The sequence below is a fragment of the Pan troglodytes genome, chromosome Y, assembly GCF_028858775.2.
Source record: "Pan troglodytes isolate AG18354 chromosome Y, NHGRI_mPanTro3-v2.0_pri, whole genome shotgun sequence".
NCBI lineage: Eukaryota > Metazoa > Chordata > Mammalia > Primates > Hominidae > Pan > Pan troglodytes.
This window is the reverse complement of record NC_072422.2, coordinates 30,236,177-30,256,317: the sequence shown is the minus strand read 5'-3', so window position 1 is coordinate 30,256,317 and position 20,141 is coordinate 30,236,177. Positions and strand designations below refer to the sequence as shown.

Below are 20,141 nucleotides of genomic sequence, written 5' to 3'. Positions count from 1 at the left end.
CCCTACATATTCATTCCTCTCTGGAGACGACTGGTAAAATTTACAATCGGTAATAATTTCTACAGTCATGGCAACTGAGAATGGTAGAACATTAGTTTTAAAAATCATTTTAATAAAATGGCTTTATAAATATTGAGATTTAATTATTTAATTTGCTCCAGTTAAGGAAAGATTTCATTTGGCACAAGACTAGGACAAATTAGAATACGTATAATTTTCTTCATTCCAGACAAACAATTATTTTAATGTCTACTGGTACTTAGACCACAAACTTAATTCATTGATTTCATAGTATTAGAAAATATAGAGTGAGAAAATTGTTAGCAGGGCACAGTGGCTCACGCCTGTAATCCCAGCAGTTTGGGAGGCCGAGACGGGCAGATCACAAGGTCAGGAAATCGAGACCACCCTGGCTAACACGGTGAAACCTTGACTCTACTAAAAAAACAAACAGAGAAAAAAAATATATAGCCGGGGGTGGTGGTGCACTCCTGTAATCCCAGTTGCTCAGGAGGCTGAGTCAGAAGAATGGCCTGAACCCGGGAGGTGGACCTTGCAGTGAGCAGAGATCACGCTGCTTCCCCGCAGTCTGGGTGACAGAGCGAGACCCCATCTCAAAAAAAAAAAAAAAAAAAAAAAAGTTAGAAGTTGTTAAACAGCTGGATTTGACCTAAAATTACTCCAAGAATGTATCATTTTTTATGCCTCAAGCTGTTTTGTGCAGTTCTATTTTCAACTTCCATAGACAATTGTAATCTTTTATTTTTGTTATCTTATTAGAGAATGCTTCATGATATGGATGTGAATAATTAAATGAACATCTTTCTATGTACAGCTTGAATTTAAATTAGAACATGATGGAGATTTTTGGATTCCCTTTAATTCCTATTGTAAATTGTATTTCTTTAAACCTGCCCAAAGGGTAACCATCTTTCTGAAACCAATTCATTATTTCCTTCTTTTACTAAATTTTATTTCTACAAAATTAGCACTACCAGCTTAACCTAAAGAATATATTGTCATCTGCTTTTGTTCTTTTATAAATGTCATTCTGTGTTTTTCTTGACCTAGCATTTCCTTTTTCATTGAATGGTATGTTTTTGATATTCAACCATAAAAATGCTTGGAGCTGTAGTTCATTTATGTTCACTGATATGAGAAACCACACCCTATGGTTATTCCACAAGATATTTAACTTTTTCAGAAGCTGGGTATTTGAATTGGCCTTATGTAAACAGTTCAACTGTTAGTATTCTGTGCATATCTTGTTGAAAAAAAAATGAAGTTTCTCTACCTAGAAATAGATTTACTGGACTATATTTTATATCCATATTTAGATATGCATCCTGATGTCAAGAACTATTTAAGTGGTTTAACAGTTTTATTTATCCAAGAACCATATGAAAGTTTCTTGTTCTTACGTTCACTGTACTGAGTCCAAAGTTGAATAGAAATGAAATTAGCTATCTTTGACTTGTTCTGTCTTTAGACAAAAAGAGTTTTTAAAAAAATTTTATTTTGAGACAGTCTTACTCTGTTGCCCTGGCTGGAGTGCAGCGGCATGATCTTGTCTCACTGCAACCTCTGCTTCCTGGGTTCAAGCGATTCTCATGCCTCAGCCCCCTGAGTAGCTGCCACTACAGGTGTTCACTACCATGCCTGGCAAATTTTTGTATTTTCAGTAGAGATGGGCTTTCACCATGTTGGCCAGGCTGGTCTCGATTTCCTGACCTGAGGTGATCTGCCTACCTCAGCCTCCAAAAGTTCTGGGATCACAGGTATGAGCCACTGCATCCAGCCAGACAGAAGTCTTCTAATGTTTTATCATTATGTATAATATTTGGAGTAGGATATAAATAAACTATCTTTTTCAGATAAATAAATGTTTATTTCCTTAATTTGATAACATAAAACCATAAATTCATTAGAGGTAATTTTTTTCATCTTTTAATATTTTCCTTGCTTTGTGTTTAATTTGTTCATGTAGTAAATTAAATAAGTTAACTTTCTAATATCAAGCTAGTTTGATATTCAATATACTCTTTAATATCATTTTTGTATTTGTTGTTATATATTAATCATTTTTGGATCTCTGTACTAAATTGGATAGGCTGTAATTTTCCTTATGTTAGGCTTCTCTGGTTTTAGCCTCAACTTAATAGCAGCTGTGTAGAAATAGTAAGAAAACATTTCTGTTCTCTGGGAGAGTTCATATAAAAAATTCCTTAATTAATAGGTGGTAGACTTGCTATTCAGTCCACCTTGGACAGATGATGTCTTTGATGTAGTTAAAAACATCTTTGATTTCCTGCTTGATTTGTGGGCTTTATTACATATTGATTTCTTATATATATTAATAACAACATGTTTGCCTGTACCTGTCTGTTAACACTTTATTATGTTCTCTTTTTTCATTTGTCTGTTGTCTGTATACATTTTGTTAAACTATTGTAACAAATTATGAGAAATGTAATAATGTAAAAGAGCAACCATGTAGTATGCCATGGTTCTAAAGGTCAGAATTCTTGGTGCAGTGGAGCCTAGCTTGGTCCTCTTCTTAAGGTCTTCCATAGGTGAAATCAAGAGACTGGCAGGGCTGTATTCCTCTCTGGGGGCTGGAGGGATGAATCTGTTACAACATGTAGATTTTAAAAATCTAAGTATTTGCACTAACTTCTGATTTTACCATATTAGATCCATAGGGTGAATTCCTATTTCTTGATCATTTGAGTCTTAGAGAAGCTTGATTTCCGTCCTACAACATCGTTAGATTATTACAGATTTCTTATCTGCTTTTAACAAGGGGTTTTTCTCTGTTTTTTGTCAAGATTAACATAATATTTTCAACATGTATTATACTTGAGTTGTATATTGTGAGTATATAAGTACACACAATGAACGACTCTTCAGCCTTAAAAAAGTAGTAAATAAGAAATAGGCCGGACGCGGTGGCTCACGCCTGTAATCCCAGCACTTTGGGAGGCTGAGGCGGGCGGATCACGAGTTCAGGAGATCGAGACCATCCTAGCTAACACAGTGAAACCCCGTGTCTACTAAAAATACAAAAAAAATAGCCGGGCGTGGTGGCGGGCACCTGTAGTCCCAGCTACGTGGGAGGCTGAGGCAGGAGAATGGCGTGAACCCAGGAGGCGGAGCTTGCAGTGAGCTGTGATGGCGCCACTGCGAGGCTCCATCTAAAAAAAAAAAAAAAAAAAAGAAAGAAAGAAATCATGTAATTGGTGACAACACAGATGTACCTGAAGGACATTATGTGAAGTGAAATGAGCCAGGCACATAAAAACAAACACTGCATGATGAAATGTGAAATCTAAAGAAGTCAAACTCACAGAAACAGAGAGTAGACTTGTAGTTGCTATAGGCTGGAAGTTGTGCACATGGCGAATTTTGGTCAAAGAGCATAAACAGTTTTTTCCTTCCTATAATATTATTTTCTTAGGTTCTAATTTTTGAGCTATTGGGATTTTCACATCATAATTTTTTGGTCTTACTTATGCTTGCATATCTTTTACTACTCTTGAATAATTTTAGTCTTTCTATATCTTTTGGCTTAAAATTTGTCTCAAATTGGTTGCATTTTTCATCTTTGGTTTTGTTACAAACGTGTGATTGTCTGGAATTTTTAATTTATGAGTTCAAAACATTTATGTTTGTTGAATATTAATTTTACTAAGGCTTAGTTTGCCATCTTGTTTGATATGTTCAATTTAGTTACTTCAGAATAAGCATAATATAACTGTATATTTTGTCTTTGAAAACATCAGTTTCCACCTGTCATTTAATAGATATACTTCTACTGGATTTAAAACTATATTCTATTTTTTGTTCTTACTACTGTTGTTGATCATAACTGAGCACAGATACTGCTATTTATTTTCCCAGTTTTTGTTTTTGTTTTTGTTTTTAAGGCGGAGTCTTGTTCTGTCCCCCAGGCTGGAGTGCGGTGGCGCGATCTCAGCTCACTGCAAGCTCTATCTCCCGGGTCCACGCTATTCTCCTGCCTCAGCCTCCCGAGTACCTGGGACTACAGGTGCCTGCCACCATGCCCGGCTAATTTTTAGCATTTTTAGTAGAGACGGAGTTTCACCATGTTAGCCAGGATGGTCTCGATCTCCTGACCTCGTGATCTGCCGGCCTCGGCCTCCCAAACTGCTGGGATTGCAGGCCTGAGCCACTGCACCTGGCCCTTCCCAGTTGTTTTTATAAATTTAGCAACATACTATTGGTTTATACCAATTGTGTCCCATTTCTATATGAAAATCAAAAATATATAGAATACATCAAGGAATTTGTTGACAGATCTGATAATTTCTGTAGCAGTCCTCTAACAAGACAAACATTTTTCAAACATGCATCTCCTTTTAGTCCCACCACTGAATGCCATTTAAGTAGATAGTTCCTAGAATTTAAGTTCTGGGCTGTTATCTATGTATAATTGTTGCATTCTTTTTTACCCATTTTAGCCAAATATAAATTATAAATTTTTGATTGTCCCTGCATTTCATATATTTTCCACAATTCTTATCAAAATACTCATATTCTTTGATAGATGTTTTCTCAAAAATATTTTTGAGTCGTTGAACTTTTGTTTAGCAAAATGTTTGAGTCCCTTTTTGATCAATTTTTTGTTTTTACTTTGCCTATACTATTTGTTTCTAAACAAAAAATTTAAATTCACAGTTATTTTTCTTCCAACTTTCAAATATCACTACTGTATCTGCAGATGTTCTGTGCTATCACTGGAAAGTTTAATGTCAGTCTGATTCTTACTCATTCATAACTCAGCTATTTTTTTCTCTGAAGGCTATTATAATTTTGTATTTGTCTTTGACGTCCTTGAATTTCATAGCAATATATGAACTCGGGGCACTCTATGAGCTCATTCAAAATAAAGTTTTTGTTCTGTTTGTCTGTTTTAAGCATATTTTCATTCATTCATCAACTTAGTTCTTTCTGTTTTTTTCTCTCTTACCTATTATTGATATATCTACCAAAACTGCCTTTCTCTCCTTTATTCTTTCCTGGTGTTTCCTATGAATGTTCTTCCATCTGATCTTCCAATTCAGTAATTTGTTCTTCAATTCTCTCTGTTCTAAGATTTATCTTAACTATTATGTTCTTGTTCATCTTTACTATTACTTATTCCATACTTACTATATTTACCAAGTTATCTTTTAATTCTTATTATAATCTACTATTTGAAATATATTACCTTAGGTGATCAAGTGTATTATTTTATCTTTTGTAATTTCTTCATTGATCTGTTCCAATAATTATATCTTATGTAGAAGAGTTTTCATCTGTTGAGAGAGATAGAGTTTGGTAACTTTTTTAAATATTCAGGTATATAACTTTTTAAAAAAAACATTTAGCTTGTATTCTCCTTAGGTGGGTGAAAACTCAACCATCAACCTGTTCGTAATTGTGGATTTGATATGACTTAAGGCCAGGCCCAAGTCTATGTTTATTTTACAAGATTAACATTCAAAAATCACTTTTAGGTTACTCTGGTGCACTGAAAACCTGCAAGGAAGGCTTCTTATTTGAAATGTGCCTTTAAACTCTAAATGAACTGGCATTACAAAGAGGCAGCCTCTTTAACATCCTTTCTGGGGGCACGGAGGGGAAGGGGCTGAAGCAGGAAAAGCCCATTGTGGCCATGAGTGACTGGTGGCCCTGGACGTTTTTAGCCGACTCCTCAATGCATCTGAGTTTCCCCTAGGCTTACCGAAATCCTACTACTCGATGGCTGCTGTAGAGTTCTATGTTGTATGGAGAAGAGAAGATGGAAGGGAGATTAGATAATGATTAACTCAAGACATTTTTGCTAAGAGACAAGAGTGAAACTAAGATTTTTCTTTCAAACTGGCATCGCTGTGTTACCACTTCCACCCTCTGCCAGAAGGTTTAGCCACCCCCATCCGCCATATATACATGATTCTTCAGGTTGTACTCTCCGCAGAATGGCTTATAGTTTACTGCTTTTATGTTCTGTTATTGCTCTTTCAGTAGATCGATGCCTTCATTTTCTTAGCCTCTGTAGTTTCTCAAATGTAGATTTTCGTGGAGGAAGCAGCATTCTCTTCTATTCACCATCTCAAAAGAAGCATAAATCTTTTTCTTGATTTTTTAGTATTTTTCCCAACCCATCAAATAAATCTGTACTTCTACCACCCCCCAGACTTTGCACTGAAGAGGATTGAGAAATGGTGAAACACTTAGCTATTGGATAGATTTTTTCATTCCCACAGACCTCATCAGTTATTGTTAGCTAATATACCCATTAAGAAAATTACTGAGGAAACACCACATACATCCTTATTAATTCATCACTTGTCAAAATCTTTCTAAGCACCTTTCATCTATTTCTAAAAAAAATCCAAATATTTCAGGGACAATTTCCTAATATTTTGGTTTTGAATGTCACATAGTTCATCTATCATCATATATGATAGCTATAACTACAGAAACCAAAATATTAACTAATTCTTAATGACAATTAGGATAATGAAGGATCTATCAGAATTCCTCTGGGTGTCTTTGATTGTCATATGAATTTTTAACCAAAGACTTGTATGAGTTCCAGAGAGCAAACCCACTACATTTTCCCTGCCCTGACTTCCAGCCCATCACTATGTAGATCCATTGTGGAGCTTTGTTACTCCTTTGTAGTGTATTAAATTCGAGGATATAATATCATCTGATTATGGATGAAAGTAATGGGACACTTACTGCCATGAGAGCCCCTCATGACAGGTGATAGTTGAACCAGAAGTTTAAAGAACTGTGGCAGACAGGAGAGGGTAAAACAATAGGACACAGGACCCAGGAATACATTAGGGAAGGCAACAACAGTGAAGGAAGAGCTAGAGTAATTGAAAGGCTGATAAACATATTTGGAGCCAGTTCTTTTTATGCTATCATTAAGATAAAATCAGTAAATCAGTAATCCTTGCCTGGTGGATATTTCTTCTTTGCAAGAAAAATGTTTTAACTAAAGGAAGTCATTTTTGATAATTTGATTTATATACATACATATATCCTCTGTACAAATTGCCTCCAAGCACTTTGGGGACAGGAGAAGAGGGGAAACCTGTGAGATTGATAGTTGCTAGATAGATAGATAGATAGGTAGATAGATAGTTAGGTTAGAGATGTAAAGATATATTCTCTCTCTATATATATTTTTTCTTTGTCTCTCTAAAGACATGATTAGGAAACATTCTCTTGCTATATATAAGTATATATATTTTATACATACTTACATATTATATATAATTTATATATAAATGTAATATATATTATATGTATCATAAATATAAATATATTTTTATATACACATTCTCTCTACAGATAGAACATATCTATCGAGAGAGACATATGCAGTATATGTATATGTGTATGTGTATGTATATCTAAAACAAAGAAACAATATAAACACAAAATCCAAACGTCAAGTGGAAGAAAACTCTAATCAGCTACAAGGGACAATTAGAACATCTGTAAGAATAATATGTGTACTGGATTTAAAATGATAAAGACATTAAAATGCATATATTCATCATGATACCCAGAATAAAACTCACTGTTAATATTACTAGGCAATGACCACGTTTTCCTGGATCTTGATCAATAAAAATTATGATTTTTCCTACATTTGGAATAATAACTGAATTTCACAATAACTAAAAAATTGATGATTACAAGTAAAATTCCAGATAATATATGCAGAAATAACAATAGTATAAGAAAATCATTATTTTGTGAAACCCCAAATTAAGTTAAGTGTGTGAGTCTGTTCTCACACTGCCAAAAGAACTGCCTGAGACTGGCTAATTTATAAAAGAAAGAGGTTTAATTGACTCACAGTTCTGCAAGGCTGGGAAGGCTTCCAGAAACTTTCAATCATGGCAGAAAGGGAAGCAAACATGTCCTTCTTCACATGGTGCCAGGAGAGAGAAATCAGGTATACATTATAATTTATTCCTCCTGTTTTTTTTAGTTTGTTTTTTGTTTGTTTATATTTTCCAAAAATAAGAGGCCATATCCAACACAGTGAAGCAAAATGAACAAAGACGTTCAAATACTGAAGTTGAGCATAAATTTGACTTCACAATTTCTGTCAGATGAACCAAAAAAAAAAAAAAAAAAAGAGAGAGAGAGAAACATTTGATTCTGGGATTTTTATTTCCAGAAAGAGAAAGCTTTTCTCTTTTTCTTCTGATTATTGATGAAGAGCAGTTATGAAGTTGGAGATAAAAGGAGAAGATGGCAATGATTTTTCCTTGTTCTTTCTTTCTGCAGTGGCTGTCAGCTTCACTGATGATATTAAGATTAACACAGCAAAGCCTGACTGCCTCCCTAAAGACAGATACTTCCATTATGTGTGGTGGTACCCTTCACTCCTGAATCTAGAAAATACTACTTGGGCCATGTTAAGTTTATTCTTAAAAGCCTAACATTGTGTAGCTACAGCTGCCCAACAAATCTGCCCAAAGCACTGTTCCCCAAATTGTGAATATGCATACAAATAACTTTTCAGTTTTCATGCCTACTCCTGGATCATACCACCAGACATTCTGATTTGGAAGTCGACTGTGGAGCCTATGCAATTTAAAATTTTACAGACTACCCAAGGTTATGTGGATATATCCCGAGATAGTACAGCCTTCCCAGGCTGTCGGTGCCATAAGGACTTGGAGAGATCGCCCTCGCTTACCCACAAACAACTTGCAGGACTAAGAAGAGTGCTTAATGAATATGTGTTCAAAAAATAAAGGAATGCACCTGTGCTTGGAGATACATGGAGAGCGCTCTCTCTCTCTTCATCTCCCCTCTGTATCTCTCACTCTCTCTCTGGCTCTCGTTCACTCTCTCTCTCTCTCTCTGATTCATTTGCTATGCCGCTGAGTCATACAGTGAGAAGCAGCTTAAGGTCATTAAAAGGTTGAAGCATCGTGGGAAAAAGTGAACATGTTTTCATTTGAATCTCTATTTTTAACTCTTTCTGAACTTGAGACTGTTGCAGTGATAATGAAATAAGCCTATGGTGGTTCCTGGAAATCATTTTAGACACACAAATTTCTAACATATATAGAGATAACATGTAAGATCACATTATATATAAGGTCACATAGAGTAAGTATAATATATAATCAGATATAATTATAAAAAATTACATATAAAAGTATATTATATATCATACTTATATATTCATATTATATAAATATATAGTATATATTAATTATCTATAATTTTAAATATAAATTATATATGTAATTATATATTATACATTATATTATATATAAAATATATTTCATATTATGGAAATATATTTTATATATTACATATTATATATAATATATAAAATTGTATATTCTATAAAAATATATATCATATATAAAATATAATGTATAATTATATATACTTCATTATATAATATGAAATTATTATATATAATACACACTATATATGGTATATAATATATAACATAATTTAAATATAAATTTTATATAATATATAATTTCATAGAATACATTATATACCATAAGTATATAATTATTTTACATATAATATATTATATATAAAATATAATATAATATGTATTGTATATATGTATATAATATTTTATATATAGAACATAATATAAATTTGTATATGATGCATATCATATAGTATATGTAATTATTATATCTAGTTTATGCTATATTATATGTAATATATAAAATATAATTTTAAATATAAACTATATATGTTATAATTTATATATTATATGATTAAATAATATATAATAAGTATATATACTTAACATGTGTGATCTTGTTAAGTATAATACATATATTATATATAATATATATTATATGTATATAAAATATATTAAACTTACCATATATGATCTTGTTTGACATGTCTTTTTGGATAGAAAAGCACTTAAATTACCCCTACTTCAGCAATGAGGATGTTGTGTTTAGGCCAAAAGGCAATATAAACACAACTTGCTATTAAAGTTTTTTCTTAATCATCACTACCACTGAGCCATTAATAAGTATTTTCCTGCACAAGATAATAATAGCATCTCACATTTCCATGGTACTTTATAATGCCTGAAGCTCTTCCACATTCATAATTTTGTTCATGTCATAGAAAGAATGAGCTTTAGTAACCTCTTCCATTTATGGGGATCACAGAATGAGTAAAAGCCTAGGGTGCAGTTAGAAAAGAACTATGTTTCAGTCATCTAGCCACAGTTCTAGGACTCTTGAATGCATGTGTAACTCAGGCTGAAAATCCCGGAAGATACATCCCCATCCCAAGAGCACCTACACAATTTCAATAACCTGGTTACAACTGATGCACTTTGGATATTGCACTCTTCACAAACATCTATCCAAATCTAACATGAACCCACATCAGAACAACTATCGAATCCCCACTCCTACCAAATATTCATGTCTGGTATTACCACCAAAGCCTGAAGCACCCTGACAACATGTGTCCAGATGTTGTTGAATTTTTTCCACCCTGACTGCCTCTCACCGAAAGCCAGAACCAACTTGCTCCTGGATGACTGCAGTGGACTTCTTCCAAAGGCAGCCTCCTGCAGTCACATCCATCAGTGGCTCTTATGGACTTCACAAAACCATAAATTCTATCACATACTGCTATCTTCCCATTCTTATGCCTTGTCATTGTTTTATAATAAATTCCAACATTTTAGTCACTTTTCCAAGTGTGAAGTCACTTATGCCTACCACTGTAATACCATTCTTTCACATTTCCTTAGTCATGATGAGTCAGTTACACTGGGAATCCTTCTGTTCTCCTCACCCTTTAAAGTTCCTTTTGGAACTTTGAAACTTATAATTATTTTCAGGAATGTTTCCCTCTTAACATCTTGTGGCTGCTTCCCTGTCATCATTTCCTTCCATTTCTACCTTTTCAGAGAGGCTTTGTTTAGAAGAAAATATAGGAGCAAATCTTTGCCAGCTAGGCTTATGAAAAGTTTTCTTACATAGAACACAAAATACAAGAACTGTAAGAGAATGTATTGATTACGAGGACTTCGAGGCACCACGAAGAACTCAGACAAAAAGCTTCAGATTCAGACAAAACATTTGTAACTAACAGAGCAGAGAATTGACTTGCATCTTGAATATATATAAATATCTCCCAACTCAATTGTTAGGCAAGCGCCCTATAGAGCAGCACTCCTGAACATTTTTGACATCAGGGACTGGTTTCACATAAGTCAATTTTCCCATGTCGTTGGATGGTTTCTGGGTGAAAATGTTCCACCTCAAATCACTAGGAATTACATTCTCATCAATAAGCACACAACCTACATCCCTCGCATGTGCAGTTCTCAATAGGATTTCCGCTCCTATGAGAATATAATGCCACCACTTAACTAACAGGAGATGGAGCTCAGGCAGTCATTTGGGTGATGGGGATTGGCTGTAAATACAGAGGAAGCTTTGCTAGGTTGCCTGAAACTCCCCTCCTGCTGACCCAGTTCCTAAAAGGCCATGGACCAGGCTTTGGTGGTAATACAAGATGTGAATGTGTGGTAGGAGTGGGGATTCAATGGTTGTTCTGACGTATGTTCATGTTAGACTTGGATACATGTTTGTGAAGAGTGAAATATCTAACGTGTGTTGGTTGTATCTGGTCCAGTACTGGACCATAGCCTGGGGATTGGGGATCCCTGCTGTAGAGGACAGAATAACAAACCCCTATGTATGTTCACATCCTACGTTTTGTGGCAAGAAGGTCTTAAGTGACGTGATAAAAGACTTTAAGATGGGGACAGCATCCTCAAGTATCTAGGTGAGCTCAATGTAATAGAAATATCCTTATAAAACAGAAACTGAAACTTTGAAACAATAGAAGATCTGAAGGTGAAACAGAGGTCAAATAGAGATTAAGGTGCTGTGCTCCTGGCTATTAACGTGGAAGAGGGGTCCATGTGTTGGAAGCCTCTAAAAGGTGGGAGAAACAAGGAAATAGTTCCACAATTGTACGCTGCAGAAGGTACCAGCACTGAAGAAGCATTTTAGACCTCTGATTTCCAAAACTATCAGATACTAAGTATGTGTTGGGTTAAGCCACCAAGTTTGTGTATGTTATGGCAACAACTAAGAAACACATACATCACATTATTTAACCTTTGCTTGTAAACAATTTGTCTCTCCATGCTGGAGGGTGAATCTCCTGATATCAAAGATCCTGTTTGTATTGTTCATTGTCTGTGTCTTCAACACTAAGGACAAAACATGACTAGCATATTTTGAGCATTCATGAAGACCTGTTAAATGAACCCATGGAATAATCTCAAATGCCTGCTAAGTATTTTATCTCAATTTCATTTTGTTATATTAAAACCTGTGGTCAGGTGTGGTGGCTCACGCCTGTAATCCCAGCTATCTGGGAGGCCAAGGCGAGAGGATCAAGAAGTTAGGAGATTGAGACTATCCTGACTAACACGGTGAAACCCCGTCTTTACTAAAAATACACAAACACAAAAATTTAGCTGGGCATGGTGGCAGGCGCCTGTAGTGCCAGCTACTCAGGAGACTGAGGCAGGAGAATGACATGAACCCGGGAGGTAGAGGTGCAGTGAGCTGAGCTCATGCCACTGCACTCCAGCCTGGGCAATCATGCGAGACTCTGCCTCAAAAACAAAAACAAAAGCAAAAAACAAACAGAAATATTAACAAAAACAAACAACAACAAATAAAAACCTGTGCTTTTTTCCCAACAATTAACTTCAACTCTTAATCATCATTCTTTTGCCTTGGGGGATAATATAAGGTTAATTATATTTTGTAAAACACAAGAGTCATGACCAAAATCTAATGGACCATACATAGCCTCCGTGTGCTGTCTACTCATGATGCAGTGTTTCAAATATAAAACATATATATAGTATATATGTATACATACATATATACATTCAACAAGCAAACAATATATATATTACCCTGGAGAACTGCTTTGTTGAAGCCTATAAAAGTTTGTGTGTGGAGCTTATAAAATTGAGTGTGATAAAAGTTGGAAAATTGAGATAAAGTGGAGAATTGTTACTGTGATAGTTGCTTAAAATCTAGTTTTTAGAACAACACTAAGTTTGACCATAGCTGCTCTGGTATGTGATCCATTTAATGTTTTTGCTTTTGTACATTAATTGTCAGAGAGATATCTTAGCCCGAGATATTTAAATCTGTTAGTGAATAAAGACTTCCATGCAACACCGAGACAGAGTTATCAAAAATGAGAAATCCTTGGCAATTATAATAACAAACTTTAGTACAGTAAGAGATATAATAAGACACTGTAACTGCTCTCAGATCAAACATCCCTCCTGCTTAGAGAAAAAAAAAATTGCACTTAGTGCAAATAGAATTGCACCAATTTCTCTGATACAGCCTGAAAATTAAGCCAACATTTCAGGTCTTGTAAGAAAAGTTGCTGTCTTCTGGCTTAGAAAAGGCATCCCAGGTAGTGGCTGACCATTAACAGGAAGATGAGCGTTATGAGGTAGCCATCTTCAAAAAGAAAAATGGCAAAGACTTTACAAAACCTTAATGTTACAATGTATAAAAATAGTATAAATAAGTAAGAACTTAAAGAGACAGAGAGTGTGGTTAAAGCAGCAAGCCAGTAGGACAATTTTAGTGTATAGCTTAAGGTACAATACATGCATAATTTACCCTTCCTTAATTCTAGAAAATATTGTCTGTCTTCTTCAATAACCTTTCTATTAATGAAACTAAACATTCCACTGGGATTTTAGCTCTTTTTTATGCTGTCATATTTACTTTGCTACTGTATGTGATTACAACTAACTTCTAATTTGTCTAATATATGTGATATTTTATCTAGTATTTCATTCATTTAATATGAATTTTAATTAATCTAATATAATGTAAAAGTCTTTTTCTTATATGTATTTTACAGTGCCTTTTATATGTGTTTTATCTCCATACTTTGATGGTGAAAACTTACTTTCAATTCAAGTGTTTTAAAATACTCTCATTAAAAACAAATGGAAATATAAATGAAAAAAAATTTTCTGTAACTTTTCAAAGTATATATGGAAATGCACTCAACTGTGGCAACATTTTCCCCCAGGTTTAGCATATTGCTTGGATGATTATGGCTACTGCATACATGTTTGTTGAATGAGAATTTTTCATAAATTTCATAGTGTATGTAAAAGCTATGGTATGTTTTTTGTCTTGTCTTTCTCTTTTGACTTTAAACACATAGTGGCTAAACACAGAGCAGGCTGAATAAATACATCCCCCCTTTATGCAAAATTATTCACTAATAAATGGTATCTAGTTCATTCTTTAAAATACCATCAGAGAACACATAATATCTCTTTACCATTTGCAAAATTTTGAAGTCAGAGTCTAATTTGACCAGCAGTCGATTTTACCCTTTGGACTCGTTTAATGTATTTGAAGAACATTTATTTGTTCCTCATGTATGCAGGTGAAACAAAACTAAAGAGCATGGCTTCTGATCTTCATGGAAGCAGGCTAGTAGGCAGCTATTTTTTGTTTGCTTTTTGAGATGGAGTTTTTTTTCTTGTCACTCAGGCTGGAATGCAATGGCATGATCTCCGCACACTACAATTTCTCCTCCCAGGTCCAAGTGATTCTCATGCATCAGATCCCCGAGTAGCTGGGGTTACAGGCATGCACCACCACACCCAACTAATTTTTGCCTTTTTAGTAGAGATTGGGTTTCACCATGTTCGCCAGGCAGGCCTTGAGCTCCTGACCTCAGGTGAACTGCCTGCCTTGGCAACCATTTTTGAACATATTCCACATGAGGCACAATGCTGTTTCTTGTACATTGTCCAGTTGAGCTCCTCAGCTTTCTATGTGAGTACTACTATTCTCCTTTTTTCACATGTAAAGAAAGCAGGGCTTTGAAATCTTAAATAACATGTTTGAGGCCTTACAATAGATTACACCCCAAAGGTGTCAGACTGAATCCATTGAATCAATAACTCTGACAGCAATTACAAAGCAAATGACCTTTGTGTAACATGGTACATTCTATAACAGAAATTCATTGAATGCCATTTAGTGTGCTGAGACAATACAAATAATCACACAGGATGCTTCTGGAAAGAGGTCTACATTGGTAGAAAGACATGGCCAGGTCCTACCTGATTATGTAGGTGACTCCTGCAGAAGATGCAGAGCCTGCCCTTCAGGTCACACTGACCTTTCAAGTGGTGCTGTGTCCATGAGCTAGCCATGCAGCTTTTTTATATGGCCATAGGCACAGGAAGGGGTGCTGAGGCAAGCTGTTCAAGGCAATTAAAGGCTGCAGAGGCCACCTTAGATCTTGAGGACTTCATATAAAAAAGCAAGCATTTCAAAATCCAAGGCATATTTTGGAAGTAGTTAGCAAGTATAGTGGTGGATTTGCAAGCTCAAGAACATAAGTAGGGCATCCCTTGAGAAGGTCACATGGGCCCACACAGGATGACCCTTGGATTCCCAGTAATGAATTTGTGTGTCCAGTACACTCATTATATTGTGTGTGAATGTGATTGCTAAAAAAGAAGATATAAATTGTGAACAAAATATAAACAGATATTAGCAATAAAACATGAACATTTTCTATAACCACCTCCTTTGAGATAATCACTCTCCATTGTTTGAATTCCTTCCACATTTTATTTTTTAATAAAATAAATGGGCCACACGAAGTGGCTCATGCTGGTAATCCCAGCACTTCAGGAGACAGAGGCAGGTGGATCACTTGAGGTTGGAAGTTTGAGACCAGCCTGGACAACATGGCAACGTCTCTGCAAAAAATACAAAAATTAGCCCACACATGGTGGCACATGCCTGTAATCCCACCTATGTGGGGGACTGAGGCAGGAGAATTGCTTGAATCCAGGAGGTGGTCGTTGTAGTGACCCAAGATTGTGCCACTGCACTTCAGCCTGGTCGAGGCTCTGTGGCAAAAAAACAAAAAACAAAAAACAAAACAAAACAAAACCCTAAAAAATATAATAAAATACAATAAAAAGTATTTAGCAGCCCACTATTTTTTTTTTTTCAGGTGGAGTCTCTCTCCGTCACCAAGGCTGGAGTGCAGTCACATGATCTTTTCTCACGGCAACCTCTGCCACCCAGGTTCAAACAATTATCCTGCCTCAGCCTCCCAAGTAGCTGGGATTACAGGCAGCCCACTATTTTTATTGACACACCATAGATGTGTTCCTGTCTCCATGCATGTAAATACTCCTTAACACTTCATGCAAACAAACAGCATCCCATAATATGGATGCAGCCAAGAGAATCCACTCAAGTCACTGATTTGTGAACATTCAGCTTGCTGCTATTGTTTGTTTTTAAAATTACAACCCATGTGAATTGCAGAGCCCTGGGTGGTTATTTTTATGCATCAGAATAAAGATTTTCATAGAAAAACCATTCAAAGCATTAGGACTCCTAGGTCAGAAGTCTCCAATTTTAATTTTCCTGGGTTTTACTCATCCTCTTACATTGGACAGCATCATGATTATTTAGATAGTGCAGATATTCAGAGAAAGCTGAAAGGACATAAAACCCAAGTGGTTAGGTCCTGGAGGACTGTGGTTCTCATCTCAGGCACTAGGATGCAGACCCAGGGAGGAACAAGATGTACAAGCTCTTTGAAAAATAAAACCAAAAGGATGTGACAGCCAATTGAATGAGAGTCACAGCAAATCTGGAGATATATTCAAGGAGAAACTGCTCAGTTAAAAAGATTCAAAGTTGTCTGGGTGTGATGGCTCATGCCTGTAATCCCAGCAGATCACTTGAGCTCAGGAGTTTGAGACCAACCTGGCCAACATGGCAAAACCAGATCTCTACTGAAAATATAAATATTAGTCAGGCATGGTGGTATGAGCCTATAATCCCAGCTGCTCGGGAGGCTGAGGCAAGATAATCACTTGAATTTGGGACATAGAGGTTACAGTGGGCCGAAATCATGGCACTGCACTCCATCCTGGGCAACAGAGTGAGAGAGTCTATCTAAAAAAAAAAAAAAAAAGACTCAAAGTTGACTCAAAGAGAATTGTTTCCAGGCAGGCCATTCTCAAATTTTCATTTCCATGAAACTCATATATCAATTATCTTCAAATTTTGATATATTATTGTTTATTAAGCAAACTGTATTTATTATTTTATATTTTGCTCAGAAAATATCCATCTTGGTTTTTTTTATTTTATGTAATTGAAACTAAAGCACTTAAAAAAGCTTATGCAGCTTCATTATAGATACATGTAGGTGGACGTTACCTACTTTATGAAAATGATGCAAGGAATCTCAATAAGAGTTTGTGGGCCCCAGAGTTTGGAAATCTGTGGTATAAATACCGTGTGTCTGTCATAATTGTCTTAGATTTTCTCTATTGACTTTGGAAACTAAATTTTGGCTCTGTGAAATAATGATATGATAACATGATACAATAGGAAAATAGTCTGCTAGTACTCATTCCATTTTTAAGTAAAGTAAAAACTAAAAATCAAAGGCACTGAATTTCAACCAGCGCTACCTATCAAGCTACAGAATTTGAGTGCAGGACGTCACGTTCCCTCCCATCCAGCACACTCTGTATATGTATGTGCTCCTGTGTTGAATCCTACACAATTTAAAACAGAAAACTGAAGCCTCACCTTTTAATAAATTGACTATGAATGATTTCCTATAACCATCAAAGATTAGTTTTTAATCTATTTGACTGATTTTTACTTTTTATACCTCTGCCTTCATTCTCACCAGATTTCTTTTTGACCACAGTAGTGTGACCTAAAACAAATTCTGTTTGTTCTCACTGAATAATTTTTATTTAAACTTTTCCTGTTTGGTGTCATTTCTTTAGTTTAAAGGTGCACATATGTGTGTCTGTGTACATATACATTCATACCCATACATTCATATATATGGTTATATATGCATATTGTATGTATGCGCCAGCTACAGGTAAATGACACACACGGAAATGGTCAAAGATATTTAACTTCTCTATTCACATGATTATCTTCTGGTTACTTGTCTCCAAAAAATGCCTACTGTGTTTATACGAGGAATGATCTCATTAAAGAAAGTGGATTATGACTTTAATGTCATATAACAATGTCTTTTGTTAATTAAAAGGCCAACAATATCTGACCCCATTTTGTTCCTTATCATTGACTTGCAGGGCATGCAGAAACAAAAGACCTGCAATTATTCTCCTAAGCCTTGTGATATAATTCAAAAGGAGAGGAAACATCTACATTATTATTTACAATAAAAAGTGGAAACTTTTCTATTCTAACAACAATATTAAGCCCAACTAGAAATCCTCATGTTTATGTGATACTCATTTTAGTCAACATGCAGAAGGAAAAACTGATTCCTGTTTTACGGCACCTTTACCATGAAACATGTTTTTAAATAACCACACTAACTGAATGTATTAGTCTGTTCTCATGATGTTAATAAAGATATTCCTGAGACTGGGTAATTTATAAAGAAAACAGATTTAATGGATTCACAGTTTCACATCGATGGGGAGGCCTAATAATCATGGCAGAAAGTAAAAGAGGAGCAAAGTCATGTCTTAAGTGGTGGCAGGCAAGAGAGCATGTGCAGGGGAACTGTCCTTCATAAAATCATCAAATCTTGACTACGAAAATAGCATGGGAAAAATTCACGCCCAAGATTAAGTTACCTCCTGGTGGGTCCCTACCACTATGGGAGCTACAATTCAAGATGAGATTTGCCTGGGGACACAGCAAAATCATATCACTGAAAATATCGATTGATATTTCTTGTGTGTCTATTTTTGTTGTTGATGTTCCTTCCAGAGCCCTGGATGAAACTTGGCATCAATGTAGCCATTAACATGCATTAATTCTACATGATCTCTTTTGCATCTTTCTTTTATTGTTCAGTTGGTAGAGGAGAGGTTGCTGATTTACAAGCTTCATTTTAGGGAGAGTAAAACTTAAAAGCCAAAATTTCATCAGCTAACAGGCTCACAGTATGGAGCCTAAAGGACCTGTCAATGAAGGAGGTTATTTGTTGTATATCTGTGGTTTTAGACAATCAAGGGGGTTGTTTTTTTCATTCACCTGGAATATGTATTTAAAGTTAAGTGATCTACCTGACAGCTGAGTTCTCCAGAAGAGCACTCACCTTTGATACTATGCATGGCTCTCTCCAAGTTGATGAGCTACCATCATTTTGCTCTCTACAATCAGGAGGCAAAACCCAGTGATTTAGGTGTGCAGGATTCCTAAAATATTAATTTTAATTTGCTACAAAAAATAGCAGGGTTTCTGGTGTCTGAAAACTTTTGAAAAATCACACCATTAGAATATTGTTAAGATCACTCTTTATTTGCACTTAAGAAGATAACTTTGTCAGGAAAATTTTCTTTCTTCCTTCCTTCCTTCCTTCCTTCCTTCCTTGCTCCCTCCTTCCCTCCTTCCCTTCCCTCCCACCTTCCCTCTCCCTGCTCCATCACATAATATAGCTATAATGTGCTGCCTTTTCCTCTCCTCCAGTGTTATTGATAGGAAAAACTGGCCAGGTACTGATGAATAAAGAAAAAGAGATTTACAGTGAGATCTGATTGTCACAGATCAGGTGCCTTATGAAAACAGGTCATTTTCTTCTTCAAACAATAACTTTCTGAGCTCAGAATTTCATGACAATAAGCCCACATGCTTCTTAAGTCTCATTTATGTAAAATGTGATTTAGACCTCAGAACACTGTAACCACCCAACAGACTCATCTTTACTACACAGATAGAGCTGATTAGTCAAGATAGAAGAATTGCAATAAAGAGTTTAATTCCTACAGAGCTGGCTAAATAAGTGATTGGAGTTTTATTATTACCTAAATCAGCCTTCCCCAAAATTTGGAGGCTTGAGTTTTTCAAGGATAGTTTGGCATTTAGGGGCTAGGGAATGAGTGCTGCTGGATTGGTTGGGATGCAATTATAGGGTTTTGGAAAACAACCCTGGTGCACTAAGTCACCCTCTACATGGGGATACAGAGATGTTAATGGTCCCAGTGGGACCAATCAATTGTTGCAAATAAAAGCCTGAAAAGC

The 20,141-nt window shown here is 35.5% G+C and overlaps 1 protein-coding gene and 1 long non-coding RNA gene across 5 annotated transcripts in view; one reads left to right on the top strand and one right to left on the bottom strand.

Annotated features, from left to right (window-relative positions):
- Window positions 1-20,141, top strand: part of NLGN4Y (neuroligin 4 Y-linked) — a 290,720-nt gene that overhangs the window by 241,005 nt on the left and 29,574 nt on the right. The window lies entirely within an intron of this gene.
- LOC104005582 (uncharacterized) lies at window positions 268-10,583 on the bottom strand. The gene is made up of 4 exons (XR_678979.1): window positions 10,555-10,583; window positions 7,886-7,954; window positions 5,231-5,318; window positions 268-613 (listed from the first exon to the last, which is right to left on the bottom strand). It is a non-coding gene; the product is annotated as an uncharacterized LOC104005582 (long non-coding RNA).